This window comes from Cricetulus griseus, chromosome 7, assembly GCF_003668045.3.
Source record: "Cricetulus griseus strain 17A/GY chromosome 7, alternate assembly CriGri-PICRH-1.0, whole genome shotgun sequence".
Lineage (NCBI taxonomy): Eukaryota > Metazoa > Chordata > Mammalia > Rodentia > Cricetidae > Cricetulus > Cricetulus griseus.
In genome coordinates this window covers 103,629,581-103,643,885 of record NC_048600.1, presented here as the reverse complement: position 1 = coordinate 103,643,885, position 14,305 = coordinate 103,629,581, and the positions used below count along the sequence as shown (strand labels likewise).

The following is a 14,305-nucleotide window of genomic DNA, read 5'->3' as shown; positions in this document are numbered from 1 at the left end:
AACATTCACACACACTTTGGTAACATTTGACTTAACAGATACAGTGTTGAAAATTGGAAACCATGCCTCTAAAGTGCCTGCTCACTTTATATGATGAGTGTGTTTAAATTTTTTGTAACCTAATACATTTTAAAAATAAAGCTGTATGTCAAGAAAATATAATAATTCATTATATAGAGGATATCTCTATGTGTTTTAGGAAGGGCTGAACCCAATCGCTTCTAATAAATATGTGTAGACTCGAAATTCTATGTATTAGACATTTTTATGTTTAGGTGGGAGCAGGAGAGGGAAACACCTGCATAGACATAGCCCAGTGGACATCGCTGCCATTAATTTTAATTACCTCCCTAACATTAACCATTATCGCTGTCAAACATGATTATTCAAAGAAAATATTTGAAATTCAGCAGAACTTCTTTGTAAGAGAACAGAAAACTGACGTGTGCACTTTTTATCCTTTGTAAGATTATATGTGCTTTGATGTTTAAAACCAGAGAAACAGTTTCTACACTGACTGCTTATGTAAAGTATAGCTGCTAATGTTGGCATGTTTTGTCAGTGTTTTTCAACTTTATAAGCATAACTCTTTAGGTTTAATGAGTCTTACTTTTTCTGTAAGCACTGATTTTTTTCATGTATATAATAAGAAACAGAAAACTACTAGAGTGAGGTAGCTCAGTCAGCCAAAACCCCAAACCTCATTTCTTTTGCCTTAGTTATCTGCATATGTCAAGCTATAATTTGAAATATTCACTTGGGCAATTGACTCCACTTTCTTTTAATATAAATATACTCTGGGATGTTACACTAAAGTTTTTTTCTTGAAAAATGTGTAGAATATATTCTCTTGGACCTTATAGCTTGAAGACAAGCTCAGAAGATTGTGTAGAAGACTGTAACCCACCAACCGGAACCAAATAATGACAAGGAGACTTCTTATTAATTATGAAAGTTCGGCCTATAGCTTAGACTTGTTCCTAACTACATCTTATCACTTAAATTAATCCATTTATATCAATCTACACTCTATCACATGATATTACTTCTCTTCCATAATGCACCTCCTGTTTCCTCTCCGGATCTCCTGGCATCTCTCTTGTGCCAAACTTTCTCCTTCTCTTCCTTTCTCTCCCCAGAAATCCTGCCTGTACCTCCAGCCTAACTATCGGTTGTTCAGCTCTTTATTACACCGATCACAGCAATTTATTTTCTCACCGTTCGCAAATATCCCACAACAGAAGACAACCCTGAACTTGTTCTAGGTTCTCAATTCCTCTGAACTCTGATGAATCCCACTTCCAGAAATGAAGAATAATTGTATTTTGCATCCATTTTTAGAACATTCCTGAAACCTAGGCTAGGATCCCCGGATGTAGAATCCCAGGGAGCACAGAATGCTTTCTACAGCACTGTAAGCATGGCCATCCGATCCTTGTCAGAGTGCCTGTGAAGGCATATGTCAAGATAAATGTGATTCCACGTAGAGTAGACTGGAGCTCTGCAGTCTCTGAGCTTCCTTAGAAGTGCTCGAGGGAGCATTGTAGCTGTTCATCCACTCTGTGGGATGACTTAACCCTCAGCTCTGTTGACTCACATCAAAATTGGAGGGTCCAATGGAATGCATATAAAGTGCTCCACGGAGCAGGAGCTGAAGATGTTCCATGTCTGGATAATGCTACTGCTGTGGTGACTGCGGGTGTTAGGTGGTGATTATGTATAGCAAGTAATAGAAATTCCCTTTCTGTCTGTTGTTGTCTAAAGCTTCATTCAACTTGGATGCATTTGGAAAGGAGGTAGATGAGAGCTCTTCTGAAAACAAAGCATTTAGCATTACTGCTTTTGAGAGTGTGGTCACCATGGGGAACTACGGCAAAGTGTCTTCATCAGCACCTTATCTTTCAACTGTCTATTGGTAACCACGACGATCTTTGGTCTGCTCTGCTGTGTTTAGTAAAACAGCATGGAGGGAACAGAGACATCTTCAGTGGAACCCTAGAAACGCTCTCCCAATCTCCATCAATATCTGCATGGCCAATGTTCCATGGTAACTTAATTGTAATCTTCATGTGAACTAACTGCTGCTTCAGATGCTTGATTGGCATATAGATTGACAGAATTATTATGAAGCAAAAGCAAAAATACCCAGTTCTGATTTAACTTTAAAACTTCTTACCTGTTACCCCATAGGAGACTTTTAATAAAATGAGAGCTCATTGAGTTTCAGGTGCATTAGTGTCAGAACAAGCGTTTAGGGCTGGAGAGGTGGCTCAGCTCCTAAAAGCTAGGCTTACAACTAAAGAAGAAAACTCATTTAACTACCTGCCTCCAAGATTCTCATAGAAATGAAAAATAGGTTATGAAAATAGAGAGAAAATTACAGAGGAATCCTCATACCTTTTCAGGGTGGGGTAGATAGGGCCTCATGGTAGGAAAGCAGGAAGGGCTAACCTGTTACTCCCTCAGTTGAATGGTGGTAATTATAGGAATTACTGAACAGGAGTGTACACCAGCTTGGGAGAGTGTTCTGGCTTGGAAAGGTAATGAATACAGTACAAGACACCCGAGGGGTGAGAAACTCTTTTTACTGTTCCATTGTGATAGGCGGTGGCTTCTTTGAACACTGCAGATTTCGCCAAGATTCTTTGTCAAGTAGAAGACCAAGTGGGTGTTGATCTTTTGAGAAGCACAGACTATGCTTTATATCCAATGCACATGGGACTACCCAGGCATCGCTGTGGAAGGAGCTAGCACCAAGTGCACATGACTTTACATAGTCACCTCTGGACCTATCTTACTACCAACTACTCATTCATACTGTTGTGTCATCCTAATGTTCACAGTGCAAACACACAAAGCCAACCCCCATCCTGAGCTGGGCAACTCCAGCAACCTGGTTATATGTGTAGATATCCAAGAAGCCCCTACATCCTTTCAATAGTCAAAAGCCAGAAGTAGAAATATGTAACTCTGTTACATATATATCATTCAAGCTCTTAGAAACAGGTACATATGAATACATGGTTATGGAAAGGCCCACTGCAATTAAAGCAAGAAAACGTAGAGGTCAAGACTTGGGAGAGTTGAGAATTAAGATTGCAATTATGCTAAAACCTTCCAATTCTGCCTGTCTGCTTAAATTGGCATTTACAATTGGGTGTGCTCTTTAAAAGACTGGAAGAGAGATGTATCTACATAGGAAACAAGATGAATACATCAGAGCTGGTGTCTTAAGCTTGGCGTTTCACAGAACTGAGATGCAGCTGGGGCTAAATTTTCTACACCCACAAGGACCTAAATGATGCCAGAAAAGGAAGCGAAGGGCATGGATCATGTTGTAAGGAATACACTTTCTGCTCCCTTAAATTACTCATATATTAGGCATTTCAAAAAAGAAACAATTTAGGAGCCATCTGGGCCTACCACTAATTAAAGTTGAAAGTAAATATTCCCATCGACTACAGGTGGGAATGTAATTTGGCACAACATTCTTGAGAATACACACACACACACACACACACACACACAATCATTTAAAAGATCCTTTGAAAAGTTTTTTGATGTTAAAAGTGTCTTAAAGTATCACATTTTTAACTCACTAATCTCAAGTACTGGTATTTTTACAAAGCGATTAATAAGAGATATATGTATAAATATTTTGATTACAGCATTTCTTATAAAAATATGAAGGACCAACTGTTACAAATTGGTTGACTAATTAAGTTTTACTTAGCCATCTGAAAATAGATGATATATACTTGTCTCTGTAAGCATCCTCCATTAATTAATTAATTATAATTAATTAGCTATAATTTAACTCCATGTTTTAAATTTACTTGTATTACAAAGTATATGTGTTTTTATTTGCTTGTATGTCTGTGCACCACATGTGCATAGTACCTACTGAGTCCAGAAGAGGGAATCAGAGCACCTGGAACGGCAATCGTGGGTGTTAGTGAGTTGCCATGATGGTGCTGGGAACTGAACCCACTCTTCTGCTAGAGCAGTAGAACTGTGTAACAATAAGTCTTTCCACTGTAGCCACCCGAGCCCTACCACCATGTGAGCACTTTCTGCCAGGCTGCCTGAGTTCCACCCGCTGCCACGTTAAGGTCCCAAGTAACACACAGAGATTTATATTAGGTACAATGCTGCTGACCAATCCCTAGGATTTCTTACTTGCTAACTCAGTATTAATTATCATAAATCTGTATATTTTATAAGACTTATCTTATTGAGGATGCCTCCCGCTGGCGTCCTCTCTGGCTGGTAGATCACGTGGCAACTCCAGAGCAGAGACCAGGAGGAAGAGCAAGAGAAAAGGGGCTACTTCCTTCTTGTCCTTGCTTATGTATTGAGTCTGCCTGCTGTGTTACTTCCTGCCTGGATATTTTACTACATTTCCCAGAATCCTCCTCGACTCCTAGTCACGCCTAACTTGCTGACTCATTGGCCAAACAGTACTTTATTCAACAATCAATAAGATGAACATACACAGAAGCACATTCCCCATCAGAACTGTTAACCATTGAGCCCAGGATTTTAACTCTTAAAAGTAGGATGCCTGTTTAGTATGTCTTCTCTTTATGTTCTGAGACAGTAACTAACACCTTTGTCAAGTCTCAGGCCTTCCTTTCCAAGATCAAAAACAAATTCTAAAAAGATAATTCAACTAAAAAAAGTTCATACTTCACATGTTCTCATTACCACCATTCTGTGCCTCATACTCCTATCTTATTTTTTTTTTCATTTCTCCTGAGAGTGTATTTTAATTATTAGCCTGAATTTGTAAGAGAAAAACCATGTTCCTTTAGTGGAAGTCAGCCATGCTGTGCAGAATTGCTATTATGCAATTTGTCTGTGCCAGAATAGTCACATGGGTTTATTCACCTGCTTCTCTTGGAACTGGCAGGAGAGTTCTGTCTGTCAGGGAGTGCTTTATCCTGTGATTGTGTCAGCAGAGAGAAAAGTTAAGCTGTTTTTGCAGAGTCAGTTACTTCTCTGATGACTTCATTTTTTGGAGTTGGATATTTAAGACTGTTGATATTCATAGACCCTAACCATTTGAGAAATGGCAAATATATATTCCCTTGTATTATTGCAAATTGAAAGGTCAGTACCATATGCTTCTACCAAGAAAATGCATCGAATTTAATCTTGAACAATTTAATTATTGTTAGCGTCAAGAAAAATAATTTCATTATGTGTGGTGATATATTGTTTATGATCTAATAAAGCCAATGGAAATCAGAATGCAAAGCCAGCCAGCCAAACTAGTTAGCTATAGCTGGGCAGTGGTGGCACACACCTTTAATCCCAGAGGCTGATGGATCTCTGTGAGTTCAAGGCCACCAGCGCTACATGAGAGTGAATCACTCTAAAAGAGAAACAGAGCTCGCACCTTTAATCCCAGTACTAGAGAGTATATAAAGAGCTCATCAAAGTCTCAGAGACAGACTCTGACCTACACAATAAAATAGCAATATAAAACACAGAATGCCTCAAGTATTATTCACATTTCCTTGCTCTCCAACATCCTAGATAAATGTACCAGGGAAAGCTGTATAAACAAGTGATCAAATAAGCAAATATCATAATCCTAGAAAGTGGTAAATAGTATACACATCAGAAAATCAGCTAGGAAAGTTGTTTTGAAGAGGTAGGACTGGAGTCCCGACTCAACTAGAAAATACCTCTGGGAAGAGCTTCTCCAGCCCAGCACAGAGCTCGGTTGCAGTAATGACATTGAAATATGTGAGGGACAGTAAAACTAAGCTGTGTACCCACCAGATATGAGCAAGCAGATGAGTACCATGTGGTAAGGCTGGAGATGTAGGGCAACTGCTAGATCGGGTACAGCTTTTAAATGGCATGCAAAGGAATTTGTCTTTTAAGAGTCACAGGAAGCCATTGATGGTTTAAAGCAGTGATAAAATAATATGACCTACATTTGAAAAGTCTTTTAGACAATTCTTACACTGAAGCATAAGACTAACAAGAATGAAGGTAACAAGAAGACTATTTGGATACAGTGGTGAGGATGGGGATGATGGACACTTTGAGCAGCAAAGACTACTTTATTTTGAAGAGATACTGGTGCTGCTCCATCATGTATTAGATGGTAGAAAACCAGAAATTCACTATTAATGTTTTAGCTTGGTATTCATGTGGGTTACATTAGTGAATGCCATAAAGTCCAGTAGCAGTGAACACTTGTCTCTTAGCACCTTGGATCTTAGACAACTATGTGCCTCCCTATTTATCCATTCATCTATCAAACAATTGACAATTTGTGATTTTTTTCAATAAAGAAATCCTGAGAAATTGGATGCTGAAACTATTCAATACTATCAGATCTATAGCAGCAACCTACCATTTTTTGTTGCTACACAGGAAGTAAATATATACAGCCTTTGAGTCATAAAAATCAAGAAATCATCATGTTTCTTATATTTAATATATGCAAACCAATTTCTACTGTGAGTCAATCCCAAAGCTACCACATACGATGGGTTTTCATAGAAGATCATTTCCAGGAACTTATCTCAGATCTTTACTTTAATCGTGTGTGCTATCAGTAGCCTCGAGTTATGAAGGCATGGCTATGCGAGAGAGATTTCATTTCTCTCTCAAGGCAGGAGTAAGGTTGTCAAGGGGATTGCAGGATGTTCAAAGTCTAGGGTTTTATCAACTAAAAAACCTGTAACCCCTAGTATGAATGTGGCTAACAGACTCTAGCGTGCACTGGGTTAACAAAGAGGGAGAGCAAATGAAGACTGCTCCTAAGATTCCAGAATGCATTAGAGGTTCCATGTTGATGGCAATAGGCAGAGAAGAACCACTCTTCTCTGAGCTGAAAATTAAACTAGTGATTAGTAATAGTAACTAGTAATAATAGTAAATAATAAAATTAGTTTTATGACTAAAATAAAACTAATTTTAATCATAGAATGCCTAAAGTATAACTCACCCTTCCATCTTGTAGCTAGAGACTGTATATGATGTCAGGCAGAAGTGGTTTTTCCCAAGACCTGAAAATGTCTCCATTCAGACTAAAGGCATTCTGTTGAGATAATAATAGATGTTCCCCAGAATTCATATGAGGACAAAGAATTAATGGTTCATCTAAACAGGGTGACAACTTATTAAAATGCAGTAACAGCTTTCTTAGTTACTTAATATGACAAGACAGTTCAATTTAGATCTCAAAGTTCAGCCCCTGCCTTCATAACATTAATATTATCATTACAGATATTATGTTTAAAATGTGTGTCATCAATATAGAAGGTTTATTAACATTTGCAATTTACAGTCTTGTAATTTAAGCACTAGTTTTATTTCAATACCGCCCTGTTAGCAACCCTGTGAGATAGGTGCTGTTTCCATTTTAGAAGATAAGAGTTAAGAGCACTTGCTGAACAAGTATGAGGGTCTGAATTCAAATCCCTACTGCCCACATAAAAAGCCAAGACATGTCTATGTAGATTCCTATAACCCTGGTGCTGGGGGGTTAGGAGGAGATACTGACAGGAGGGTTTCTGGGAGTTGCTGGCTCACAACCTAGCTCAAGGCTTAGTGAGAGACCCCCGTGAGAGACCCCCTTAGTGAGAGAGCAAGGAAGCAAGATAGAGAATGATAGATCAAGATGCCTTAATTCTCCCTCTGGTCTCTGCAAACAACACTCTTGTGTGCTACACCACATACACTCACACTTACATGCGCGCGCACACACACACACACACACACACACACACACACACACACTATAAAACTATGAAAAGATTAAGGCTTAGAGAGTTTACTTCAATCACAAGCTTAGAAAGAACAGTGTTTTAAATCTAGGATACCTAGTAGGTCCTTTGAGTGTAACAAGGGTAGTTGTCACAATTCATTGGCAGGATTTTTGTGTGTTTGATTTATGGTTGTTGTTGTGGGGGGTTGTTTTTGTTTTGTTTTGATTTTCATTTTTGTAACTGTATAAAACCATATGGCCTTAGAACCAATGACAGCGAAGAGCAGGGAAAACTTTATGAGCTGTCTCTGTAGTCTAGCTTTCTGACTTCAAAGAAGGGATATCATTTCATCAGGTCATCTTGAGGATTAAGGGACTTGGCATGAAAGTGCTTTTCAAAATGTCAAGCACTCTGTAAGATTGAGCCAGAGAGAGGTTTCTAAATTAAAGTCAAGGGACAAAATACAGTTTGTCTAATTTTCATGACTTAGACGTAAATGTGCAGGATGTAGCAATGGGTAGTCACCCATTGTGATGAAGCTTGTGATGCTTCTGTAGTGTTAGATCAGATGCAAGGTCTCACTCAGTGATGACATTGGCTTGCTCGGAAAAGAGAAGCGGGAGATTGCTTTGTTTTTCTTAGACACCTCTGAACTTTTTCTTAAGAGAAATCATTTACTATGTCTGTAAAGCATCTGTTTAAGGTAAAAAGAATTCTAAAACAGCATCGAAACCTCACTGCAAGACATAGGAGATGCCTTTGGGCCCATGCAGGGAATGTGAATAGAGCAGTGGTTCTCATCCTGTGGGTCACAACTCCTTTGGGGGTTGATTGACCCTTTCATAGAAGTCTCCTAAAACCATTGGGAAACACAGATATTTACATTACAATTCATAACAGTAGCAAAATTACGGTTATGAAAAGCAATGAAAATGATTTTATGTTTGAGGTCACCACAACATGAGGAACTGTTCATGGGTCTCTGCATTAGGAAGATTGAGAATCACTGATATAGAAGGAATGGGGAGAGGGCCTCTCTGATACTCACTGACTGAGAGAGGATGCAGAGTCACAAGGAATTCTTCTGGTATGTCTGCTGAGAATATATGACTCTGTACTAGCCGGACTTAAAAGCCATTCATGCTTAGGACCATGTGTGTGCTAATGCTGCTCATTTCTTTTATTGCCCCAAATGTTAATGAAAGTTAAAGCAGAATTGAGAAAATATCCTTCCCGGAGATCATTTATAACCTTAGATGAATAACTAAAACTTGATATTATACATTTATAAAATTTTTAAATTAGTGCACCTGTCTTCCTAACCATCATGGGATAAAAAAAAAAAAATTATGACAGTTGCTTTTACATTTGACATAAAAATTAGTTGTTGATTTCCTAAATGACATCTTCATAATTTTTTTTTTATTTTTTTTGGAGGGGAGGCAGGGCAGTATAGTGTGCTACGTGGTCCCAGCTCTGCTCAGATAGACCAGTGCTTTGGGGTGCTGTGAGCTCTGCCAGCCTCATTTCCTTACCTGTGCAGAAGGCGAGAACAGTATCTCAGGTTCATGGTGAGGAGTAGAGATGGCACATCTGAAGTGGCCAGCTACTATCTCTCAACAGCTGGGACTTGATACATACCTTCTCAGTCTCCATTGCTCCTTGCCCAGTGTAAGTCTTAAACAAATTCCTTCTCTTTCCCTCCTCTTTTTGTTTTCCCTAATGAGACCTAGAAGCCTTGGAAAGCAGCGAAGGGTGTCTGTTAATACAGATTTACATAATCTATCATTATCCAGCTACTCCTCTGTGAAGTGAATGGAAAAACAAAACAACAAACAGAAAGAGCCAAAAAAAAACAAAAACAAAAACAAAAAAAACAACCTTGAGACTAACATTTTACTTTTCAGATAAAACGGTGGAAGAACGAAAGTACCTCTCTTACATTTATACATCCCTAACTGGATACGCTGTGACTTTCTAGTTACAGCATGTCTGTGGAAGGTTATGCCAGTTCTCAAAGTCATAGATCTGACAGAATGAGGGTAAGAAAGAGGAAGGCTCCTGAGCAGAAAGTCAAGGATTTGAGTAGATGATACACCACAGTGGCATTGGAAGTGAGAAAACAATGAAACCATGCTGAAGCAACAAGAGTAGACTTGGACCAACCAGTACACAAATCTCAAAACAGGTCATTTGCTAACTAGTGCTAGCCAGGCTGTCAGAATCATGAGGGTCTTCAGCATTCTTAACCTGTTGGCTGGCAGCCATTTAATAATAGACATATCTGACTACAAACCACAAACTCCATGAAAGCAGGGATGTTTTAACTTTTTGTTTCCTTCAAACTTGGAATAATTGAGTAGTATCATTTTAGAGAATAGAAAGGAGTAGATGCAATAATTCTAAAAAGTTAACACCAGAGTATAAAATTACAGTCTTCACAAAAGAAGACAGTAGTACACAGTCAACTTCACAAAGTTCTTTGATGAACTTGTTTAAGCAAATGCACAAAAAATGAGTGGAGAAACACCTACATAAAGAACTAAAACAGTGTCAAAATACTAAAGCCAGGTTTAACTTAATTATTAACATACTGTTGTACATAATTAAAAATAAGCATATTTGAAGTAATAAAACAGGTGAGTTCTGATGTAGCATAGAGGGAAAATATCTAAAATGATGTGTTAGGTACACTCTGGGTGGCTCTCATGGCCTGGGCTACCTGTGTTAATGTTCTGGTGTGATCTCCTCCCCTGAAACATGTTCAGGACATGTATAGGCTTATCTGGTAGAATGCCTTCCAGATGACAGGATATGCCTAATGATATTGCACGTGACTTTAATGCCTGTTTCAGGCTGGGCTTTCTTGCTCCTGGGATGCTTCAAAGAGTTGAATTTCTGTGTTGGGAGACTTTCATGGCCAGGATCTACAAACTGTCTGACGGAAGCCTACAATCTTCCCTGAGACAAGCCACAGATAAGACCCAACTCATGCTCCACACATAGGAGCCTTGTGAGATCTTATAGAGAGGACCAGCCGAGCCGTTGCCAATCCCCTTCACTGCAGAATGTGGAAGACCATGTAGAGGTATTATTTTCAGTAGCTGCAGAGTGTAATAATTGATTACACTGCAAAAGAAAATTAATAGCACAGGACACTTGTCATTTCCTTCTAACTCTCTAGTGAGGAAATGACCTTTCTAAGCAAATGCTGAGTTTTCATGGGAATACGGAATTCTTTTCTATTGGACTCAGAGACAAAAATTATATTCTTAAAGCTCTGAGTCCAATTTCAGACTCATAAGTTACAAACACCCTCTCTATTCCTCAATCCTCCAGTACCTGTCATGGCACTTGACACATAGTTGATGCTCAGTGATTGATGAATGAACTCCCTATTAAGTTATCTCACCCATAGCGAATAAAAATGGAGAAAAGTCACCTTTAGCTACAAGGACACATCCCCTTCTTATAACCTGGGGGGGGGGAGAAAAACTATTCGTATACACAGAAAAACAATGGATCAGCTGTGAAGATACAGAAATGATTGGTTTGCTTTGTGTAAATGAGAAGAATTTGAAACCTCTACTATGAAAGTGAATCATTTCACAATTCCCTTTATTTCTTTTCGGTCTACAGAGCTGTGTTTCGTTTTATATGAGCTTTGGCTTCAGAGTGAGTAGATGCCATAAGCTCGTCAGGTTCCAAATGATGCTGGCAGAATGGGCTCATTTATTCTGTCTCTATTCTGTGTCTTCTCAGCACATGAAGGCACAAACCTTTCATAATCTGGAAATAACTGAAATGCCTTTATCTTTTATTCATTTTCATTCTCAGTGCCCTCCTTTGAAGACCCCTATTGTTCACCACAGTAAATACCTAAGCATTATACCTCACCATTAGCAATTTGTGAATTCTTAACAGATACTTTCTTTAATTCCCTATTCCTTTGTTGGACATCACTGATAACAAAAATATGCCCAAATTTGGCCTCACTCATGTGACCTGTAAGTAGAAAATTGACAAAAACAAGTGCCGTTGCTTTTGCTGTCTATCAGAATCAATTGCCATTGTTTTTTTGCTAAACTAGCAAAAAACATTTTAACTCATAATGTCATTCATTCTTCATTAGGATGTTTGTTTATTCAAAAATTCATTTTCCAAAGTGAGATGACAAGTAACCTGATGACCATGGGTAACTAAAACTATTGTCATTTTTTTAATTTTCCAAATTTTTAAGATATTTTAAGAGTAAGTTCTCATTTCTCCCAAATAGTTGAGGGATGTAGTATTCAGGTCATGTGGATAGTCTTGACCTTAGCCTATATGGTCCATTATGCGTTTCAAATTTTCCAACATGTTAAATATTCATTAGTTATCATTTCTTGATTTCTTGCTCCAGACAAGGCACTGTGGTTGTCATTATAATGGATACAAGGGTAGAATGAACTCCTCCCTTATGGAGCTAGCCATTTGTAGACAGAATCAAATGTGTATAAATATGATACAACCGTAGCATCAAAGGGCCCCAGAAGAGTTTCAGATGTTCATGGATTTGAAAGGAGGGAAAATACCTTTGTCTCCCATAGATGCTGTAACAACTTACCACAAATTTGGTGTCTTAAAGCCATACAAATATATTATCATATAGTTCTGAAAGCCAAAAGTTCAAAATGGGTCTCTCTAGGCTAAAGTTGAGGTTTAGCAAAACGCTTCTCGATCTTCTAGGAGTTCTTGAGGGTTTTTTTTGTTTGTTTGTTTGTTTGTTTGTTTGTTTTGTTTTTCTTTTCATTTCTTTCCTCACAGATTCTCTAGGCTACTCCCATTGCTTGGCCGCTGGCCTTTCCATCGTCAAAGTCAGCTGGCTAGTCCACCTTTTTCCATATCACTTCCTTCCAGTACTGAACCTTCTACATCCAGCACCCCCTTTTAAGGCTCCCTGTCATTCTGTTGACCAAACACAGTCTCTGTAATTTCAGGTGAGATGATGAGCAGGCTGACAACTACTTGCATTTAATATTGTGTAGCCTAGGTTCCGTGGATTAGGATGGGAACCACAAGAAGACATTATTCTACTTGCCTTAGGAACAGAAGAAAGGCTTATGAGGAGGAGATGATCTTTGAAGGATGGATAGAATGTAGGCTCATGAAGGTAGAAGGAAGAATACAGGAATTTCTTTGTAAATGAAAGGAATAACAAAGTAACAGGCTAAAACATTTATGGTGAGAAATAAGTAAGAAAAATTTAAAATTCATTTGGCTTACAACTTGGTTCAGCAAAATACTTCTTAGGTTTTGTGACCTAAAGGAGTGTCCCTGTGTCTGTCCTGCAATCATTCAGTTCTGCCATTGTGGCAGGAAAACAGTCACTGATAATAAGAAATGGTTGAGTTGTGTTCTAATAATACTTTATTTGTAAAAGCAGATAACAGGCCATATTTGGTCCCTGGGTTTTTCAAGTGTCAGTCTTCAGCACAAATAATATGAAAGAAGTGATTGAAAATAAGTTAGGAGTTGGTCGGGGACTATATAAACACCTGACAACATGTCTTCAAGTATTTTTGTTTTAATAGACAATGAGGAACCATTGATGCTTTTTGAGCAAGGAGCAAGTATAATTGGAGCTGCGTTTCTGCTTCAGGAAGTTCTGTCTGCTCAGCACTGGAGTACCGAAGGGCTTTATTAGGTATGGGGCCTTAACAGCTATTTGACATCTTCATCTGTCACTCTGACTCTACCTACTAGCTGTATTCATCTTTCTGTAGTCCTGCAGCTGTACCAAGCCTACTCCTAAACCAGACCTATGGCATTGGCTACCACACCTGCCCAGAATTAAATTCTTTCCTTCACAAAGCTCACTCCTTCATTTTATTCAGTTGTCGGGTTTGATGGCACTTTGACCATCACCACCATCACAGTCAGTCATTCTTGATCTGCTCTCCTGCAGGACTTGTTTGCCACCCAATGCTTTGCCTCCCCATTAGAACTACTTCACCCTTACTACAGATCCAGAATGTACCTTAGCCATCATTCAGTAAGGATTAGTGAATAAATAATCAATAACTTCATAGAAGTGGTTGTGTCCGAGTATATAACAATTGAAAGAGAAACTGGATTTCTCATCTGGGTATCTTAAGAGATTGCAAAACTTGTACCACTTGAGGATGTCAGCAGAAAAGGCATATTCGGGAAGAGGGACCACAAACACCAATAGTGGAAACACTGGGGAGCTGCTAGATGTAAAGAGAAGGTTTGGGAGCAAGGTAAGGGTGCAGAGCTCTTGATAGAGAGATGACCCAGGTATGTCCATGTCTGTGCCCTAGTGACTGCTGAATTCTTGACATTGCAGAGAAAGGATGTAACAGAAGGAGAAGCCCTTTGAGACAGCTCGGAGAGATAGAGTAGAGGGGCCAGATGGGGAGCATTCAAGCTGACAGAATTAAATGAAGATCTGATCATTGGGGACTGGGGATACTAGAGAGGAGAGAATTTCTAAGGAATGATTATCGGTGGTAAACGCTGTTAGTCAAAAAGATGCATGAGAAATGCTTGACAGTGAGTATAAGCACTTT

The 14,305-nt window shown here is 38.8% G+C and overlaps 1 protein-coding gene across 4 annotated transcripts in view; it reads left to right on the top strand.

Moving 5' to 3' along the window:
• The window catches only part of Stxbp4 (syntaxin binding protein 4), a 152,512-nt gene that overhangs the window by 98,666 nt on the left and 39,541 nt on the right, over nucleotides 1-14,305 (top strand). Inside the window, exon 17 of one of the 4 annotated variants that reach the window (XR_004770715.1) lies at nucleotides 13,307-13,419. The exons of the other annotated variants lie outside the window; for them this stretch is intronic. The gene's annotated coding sequence lies outside the window, so the exon portion shown is untranslated. The remainder of the gene's footprint in view (nucleotides 1-13,306; nucleotides 13,420-14,305) is intronic. 4 annotated transcript variants of the gene reach the window in all.